Below are 7,327 nucleotides of genomic sequence, written 5' to 3'. Positions count from 1 at the left end.
CATAATCTCCTGAAAAGTTTGCGGTCACCCACGTACGCACGGCTCATCCAGCAACCGACGCCCATGACTCCAGTTTCCGTTCCGTTCCCCTTCTATCTCCTCTTCTTCCCTGGCAGAGCCAAGTCCTCCCCATCTCTTGCGGCAGAAGCAAAGCGAGGCGGCGAGATGGACGGCGGCGGCGGCGAGGATGGGAAGCAGCAGCCGCACCTGGTGCTAGCGCACAAGCTGTTCCTCCTCTCGCAGCCGGACCTGGACGACCTCGCCAAGGTCGGCCTCCGCGACGACGTCCTCGCCGCAGTAAAATCCGATGGTACCAAACCCCCCCTCCTCCAATCTGCCTCCTCAACTGTTGCTCACTGGTCTGATTTCACGTGGTGTGCTTGTTCCAGACATGGCGGCGCTGTACGAGTCGCTGGAGGCCAGCGGCGTGCTGGAGACGGACGCGGCGCTGCTCGCGGAGATGCGCGGCAGGATCGAGGAGGAAACCCGGAAGTTCGACGAGAAGTGAGCAGATCTCGCCGGTTTTACCCTTTTCCCTGTTTTGAATGATTCGAGGCGTTGATGCATCCATCTAATCGTTTGGCTGGCCTTACAGTTCGTAGTTTGACCACTACAGATAGATTCTGCTATAATTTGGCTCTGAGAAGTGAGAACCCGCAGAGGCACAGTCTAGACTCTTATATGGTGGAACTGTCCATTTGGTTGTGCTGCTCCTGTTGTTTCTGAACATTATTGCTATAACGAACTTTTCGAGCTTCTAATAGTGGCAAATTTCCATTCCTACGATGTTGGATCTTGACCAATACCAATGGATTCTTGTTTAGGTTATTGGCGTCCAACCATCTTCATCAGTAGTGGAGCAGTGGCTAATAGTAAACAGAGGATTGAGTTTTTTCAACATATAATACAGAATTGAGTTATGCACGAATGAATCACTTACCTCTAGAATGGCCTGCAGCTTAAGCAGTCAGAAATTTTACTGCAAACATTGGTCCTTTTAGTCGAAGTGAAAAACTGTGCTCTTGGTATCGGGACTCGCAAGTGTAGTGCTTCTCTTTCCCGCCTTATTGTTGTGTTTCATTTGATTTGCCAATATGCTGTGTTTGGTTCTTAGCTTCTCTTCACTTATCTATGCATAAAGGATCGCCGATGCTGAAGAGAACTTGGGTGAGAGTGAAGTGCGGGAAGCCCATCTAGCCAAATCCTTGTATTTCATCAGAGTTGGGGAGAAGGTATAATATACTGTCTTCTGCACCGCTTTAGGCTTTCAATGCATGTTGCAATCTTTTTTTTCTAAACTAAACACCCAAAATTTCAGGAAAAGGCACTGGAGCAGCTTAAAATTACTGAGGGAAAAACTGTAGCTGTTGGGCAAAAGATGGACCTTGTTTTCTACGCTTTGCAGATTGGCCTCTTCCGTATGGACTTTGATCTCATCTCAAAGTCCATCGACAAGGCCAAAATGTAAGCAATGAAATTTTGTCATATAGCTGTTTGCTGTTCTGCCCTTTTTGCATTTTAATGTCTAATACTGAGCAACTTCCTTTTCCTGATTGAAGCTTGTTTGAGGCGGGTGGTGACTGAGAGAGGAAGCAACGGCCGCCGCAGATGTTCTACCTTGATTCTCCCCCGATACCTTTTGCCGATCCGCCATAATCTGTGGCAAAGGTGGCTCCATCGACAAGGATCAGGCGATTGAGTACATGAAGCTGGCGGTCGAGAAGAACCCAAGGCCCGCATCGAGGAGACCAAGAGCAAATGTAAGGAAACTGTCCATGTCTCTGATGCTTGTACTCCGTATTTAGGATTTATTCGATCCTCAAGATACTAAGCGGGGGTATTATTTCTACCAAGCAGGGGATGCGTTCAAGACTTCAAGCGGATCAAGAAGATTCGTGTGTTTGGATGGGGCTTGCAGGTAATAAAGGATTCGGTAATACATGATCATATAGGAGCAATCGATCCTGAGACGGCAGCGGCGGCAGCAGCACCCATGCAAGTTCAGCAGGTAATCTCTCTTCCGCCGATCTGTAATATCTGGAACCCTCCTCTTGCCATCCCTCATGTAACTCAGTTCACATCAGTACCATCGCAGGCAGCCAGGCACAGCCAGCTGATGGCACCATCACCCCTGCAGATTTTGTTTTTACATTCATCTGTAACATAAGGCCCGGACATGAAATGGCTTTTCTTTTCCAACAGTTGCCAAAACAACCTAGAGCCAATCAGGATTAGGAGTCTAGGACGGCATATTCAGTTCAGATATTATTAATCCTTCGTTACTGGTACAACTGATATGTAATATTGGCTTGCAAAGACTTGCTTCAGGGTTAAAGATATTGACGGGTACCTTATTTCAGGACAATGAAAATCCTAAATCTGGGTGCTATCTGGTAAATCATACATGGTCTACTCAAGGTCAGTCTCGTTACTACTTTATTATCACAACTTCAACACTAAAGATTAGCAACCTCACTTGACCTTATTAAATAAATATCTAGCAGTTAATTTTTTTGAAGGCTCTCTGTTTCAGTTATAGTTACTTAACTATCAATATTTTACTTATGGGTATCACAGAGAAGCTTGGATCCAATTCCTACACTATGAGAAGCTATTTCTATTGATGGCAAAGGAAAGTATGTACCTTTTGGAAGTACAAAATAATCTCAAGATCTCACCTTTTTTCCTTTTCTTTTGCTATATGTAGAGATTACAAGGTACTTCTCCAAGGTGAGTAGCAAACATGTCTTCTGGCTTCTTGATCCCAAACCTTGCACAAGTGTAATGAAGCATAACTCTGGTCTAATGGCTCACCTTAATCTCCCTGTTGGTCTGAACTGGCATAGCATTCTGATTGATTGAAGATGCACAATAAGTTTTGATGCCAAGCTATTTCTCGTACTGCAAAGGTTCCGCATCATCACACCAAACCTGTAGGAATCACCAGCCTTCCCTGAGCGTCGCCGTTGACCACGTCTGAGTTGTCACACCTCCAACTTCCGCGGCAATGACATGTTTGTAGTATCCGGGATATACATCACAGTGTTTGAATGCGGTAAGTAACATCCTCTTTTCGTTCTGTTATCTATGAACTACTTGACAACACTTTTGGTTGATTGCGCCCCTGGCTTCCTCCAGCAATGATAAATGGATCTTGGTCATCAGCGATTGGCTCGGCAGATCATGGCCAAAATTGATTTTATCCTTAGCCTGCTTTTGAAGAACCACCCCACTATATGTTACATTATTATGGGAATTTGGATTATCATGTGTTTCTTAAACAGGCTAACCTAATCTATTATGTACAAATGTTTATCTCTCAACAATAATTTGTTTGTATACATGAGAGATATTTGTTGTGTGGTATGGTATTCGCAGCACTAAAATACTTATGGTTCTTTTATTTCCAAAGAAAAGGGCACTTGAGGTAATTTGTATTTGTAGGAGTGGAGGTGTGGGGGCATGCAAGCAAGAATAAGAAACATCACACTATATTACCCGTTCAAGTTCATATTTAATCGCCAAAGCTTAGGTTTTCTTAAACCTACATGAAACGATATGTGTATAATATTTTTATATAACAAGGTACTGATACAATTGGATCTCTTCACATGATGAAATGGAGATGCCAAACCAATTTTTTTACATAACTAATAAACGGGTACTGCAATATAGCTGTTACAGATGCCGCAAAAGGTCTATTCGCAAACATGTAAATCTGAAGGCACGTTTCCAAATGTGATAACTTATACCATTCTAATTGGGAGCCTGTTTGAAGGAGATAATATGTGACCAAAGTTGCTGTATATTCTGAACACATGTTGCTTAGTGAGTAATTTCCTTGCATGGGGCTTACTGGTTGATAAATATGTGCAGATTATCTTGACGACTGGTCAAAGGCTTTGTGGAAGCAATTTCTTATCCATGAATATAATATATTTGGTTGTCAATATATAGCCCTAATCTGATTGCTTGTTGTTATACGCAGTATCACCTTTTCTTGTCTTCTTTTGATTATTGGGTATGTCACATTTGTGCATCGCAGAGCACGACGATGAAGGCATGGAACTTGTCACAGAAAGTTGCATGTGGTGCGTGATTGGATGGCGTGTACACAAGGTGATGGAAGATGATGAAGTGAGTATAGGCAATTATTTGGTCTGCTTTGCCAAATTATCACCTGGCAGACATTTTCCAAAAACAATCTGCCATGTACCGAGAGCTTGTGTTCTAATAAACTGATGTATGCTCTCAGATGATGTAGAATACTGCTCATTTCTCTTTATTTTACATGTTCTCTATACATGTAGTAATTGATATGGAATATTGCACAGTTGACATGATAGTTCATAGTTGTGATGGCGCGTGATGTGGATTTAACAATATACAATTGATATGTCAAAGAACATTATCTGCTTCCGATCTATTCCTGGGATAAAACTTCTGATCTCCTGCTACTGCAAGCTTCCAAATGCGTTGAAATCCTGTAATTGATCTATAATGAAATAACAAATTACAGGATTGTTGTGTTTTAGTTGTTGATTGAGATTTGACAGCAACATGACAATTTTTAGTTCACGCATGGATACTACAACATTTGAATCCCCATCACTTCAGTAAGGAGGATTGAGGAAACTCAATTTTGTCTCAATATTGAGGTTAATTCCAAAAAAACCACCACATTACAGCGGGAAGTTTGAAAAACCACCACTATTCGGCGAAATTGCAAAAAACCACCATTTTTGCGCGAATTCGTTGCAATGTCCACTAACTATAGATTTCAGCCATGCTAATAAGATATCTGATAGTAGGTCCCACTTGTCGGTGGTGATGTGGCAGCACTTGTCGGTGGTGATGTGGCAGAAGATGTGAAGGTTGAGGATGACCAACATGAGGCATGTGATTTATAGGGGGTCTTCTGTAAATTTTGAGTGACCTACTGCTTTCTCTTCTTTAATTTTCAATTTATTTTTAATTTTTTTCCAACCTAACAACATCCGTTGACCTTGGCCATCTCCGGGAACTCTGGTGGCTGCACGAGCTCGCCTCGCTTGCCCCGGCGCCGTTGGCCTCCTTTGTCGTTGCCGCCGCGCCTGCGTCTGCACCTGCGGAGCTCGCTCGCATGCTCGCCCGACGCCACTGGTCGACCCGCCGCTCGCAGCTGCACACGCACGTCCTGGAATTCCGACGAAAAGGCCCAAACTCGTACCGTTGGCAACCTCCACCGTCAGCGTCGTGCCCATGACCACCTGAGCTCGTGGCGCCCGCACCTACCGAGCTTGCCCGCCCGAGCCTACCCGCCAGTCCTGACGCCGCCGGCCGCCTCCCCCATTCCTGCCGAGCCTGACCGCACCATTTCTGCCGCTCCTCCTCTCGGCGGAGCTCGTGTCTGGCCTAGCACAATTACGGAGACACGCTCTAGCTGCCTCACACCCCCCCGGCCAGCGCGTCTGATGGCGGCGCACCTCCCCTGCTCCACCTTGCCGGAGCTCGGATGCACGAGCTCGTTGCCGGAGCGCGCCGTGCTAGAGCGTCAAGACCTGTCAGAGCACGCCGTGCCCGCCCTCAAGGACCCTGCAGGAGCACGTGGAGCCCGCCCGCGCGAGGCCCCTGCCAGAGCGTGCAGTGCCTTTCCGCGCGAGGCCTCTGCCGGAGTGTGCCGCGCCAGGCCTGCTGGAGGGCATAGCGCCCGCTCGTGCTAGCCACTGCCGAAGCACGCCCGTGGCCACCCATGCCAGACCTCAAATGTGGCCGGCTCGGGATCCTCCATGGTCAGGGTGGGTCAACGAGCCAGAGAAAAGTAAGATAATGAAGGAATAAAAAATAGTGAGAGAGGAAGAAGAGCTGACGAGAAGGGCCCTTAAAAATTTAGAAAAAAAACCCATATAGTTACGGGCAAATCAGTGGACATTGCAACAAATTCGCTAAAAAACAGTGATTTTTTGCAATTTCACCGAATAGTGGTGATTTTTCGAACTTCCTGCTGTAATGTGGTGGTTTTTTGGAATTAACTCCTCAATATTGACTAGACCTAGGAGTAAATATAAGTTTGTCTCAACTTTATAAGCTTTGTATGTATTTTGAATTATAAACGTTTTCATCATTGTATTTAGCTCTAAATTTTATGCCGTGGCAACGCACTGGCATTCAACTAGTAAATCTTAAAGCCCACATTGTGGCAACCCATGTGAGTTTAAGTTTAAGTTGGTGGCAGCTCACTAGGAAGTGGCAAGAGGTGGAAATTTTAGTACCACATGAAAAGTTGGGAGGAAGTTAGACCACCTTATAAGGTGGGTTGTTCCACCACTAATAAGTGAGTGAGAAGAGTAGTGACACACTCCTCCTCCTCCTCCTCACTCGCTCGTCTCGACACGTCTCGACACTGTTGGAGATATGCCCAAGAGGCAATAATAAATTAGTTATTGTTATATCTTAGTGTTCATGATAAATTTTTACATCCCATGCTATAATTGTATTAACCGAAACATTGATACATGTGTGTTATGTAAACAACAAGGAGTCCCTAGTAAGCCTCTTGTATAACTAGCTTGTTGATTAATAGATGATCATGGTTTCGTGATCATGAACATTGGATGTTGTTAATAACAAGGTTATGTCATTGGGTGAATGATATAATGGACATACACCCAAATAAGCGTAGCATGAGATCAAGTCATTAAGTTCAACTTGGTATAAGCTTTCGATACATAGTTACCTAGTTCTTCGACCATGAGATCATGTAAATCACTTACACCGGAAGGGTACTTTGATTACATCAAACGCCATTGCGTAAATGGGTGGTTATAAAGATGGGATTAAGTATTCGGAAAGTGTGAGTTGAGGCATATGGATCAACAGTGGGATTTGTCCATCCAGATGACGGATAGATATACTCTGCGCCCTCTCCGTGGAATGTCGTCTGATTAGCTTGCAAGCATGTGACTGGATCACAAGAGATGACATACCACGGTACGAGTAAAGAGTACTTGTCGGTAACGAGGTTGAACAAGGTATGGAGATACCGACGATCAAACTTCAGATAAGTAAAATATCGCGAGACAAAGGGAATTGTTATTTTATGTGAATGGTTCTTTCGTTCACGAAGTCATCATTGAATATGTGGGAGCTATTATGGATCTCCAGGTCCCGCTATTAGTTATTGGTCGGAGAGGAGTCTCGATCATGTCCGCATAGTTCTCGAACTGTAGGGTGACACACTTAAGGTTTGATGTCATTTTAAGTAGATATGGAATATGGAATGGAGTTCGAATATTTGTTCGGAGTCTCGGATGGGATCCAGGACATCACGAGGAGGTCCGGAATGGTC

At 44.7% G+C, this 7,327-nt stretch overlaps 1 long non-coding RNA gene across 4 annotated transcripts; it reads left to right on the top strand.

The window, feature by feature from the left end:
- Positions 1-438: 438 nt before the first annotated feature.
- On the top strand, positions 439-4,039 carry LOC124707880. 4 transcript variants are annotated; one of them, XR_007005012.1, is made up of 7 exons: positions 439-504; positions 1,142-1,232; positions 1,319-1,464; positions 1,560-1,760; positions 1,858-2,008; positions 2,361-2,418; positions 2,578-4,039. It is a non-coding gene; the product is annotated as an uncharacterized LOC124707880 (long non-coding RNA). The 4 variants fall into 4 exon arrangements; XR_007005013.1 differs by having other exon boundaries at positions 2,096-2,418; XR_007005014.1 differs by having other exon boundaries at positions 2,203-4,039.
- The last annotated feature ends 3,288 nt before the right edge of the window (positions 4,040-7,327 follow it).

Source organism: Lolium rigidum, chromosome 4 (assembly GCF_022539505.1).
Source record: "Lolium rigidum isolate FL_2022 chromosome 4, APGP_CSIRO_Lrig_0.1, whole genome shotgun sequence".
NCBI lineage: Eukaryota > Viridiplantae > Streptophyta > Magnoliopsida > Poales > Poaceae > Lolium > Lolium rigidum.
This window is presented reverse-complemented; position numbering and strand designations above follow the sequence as displayed.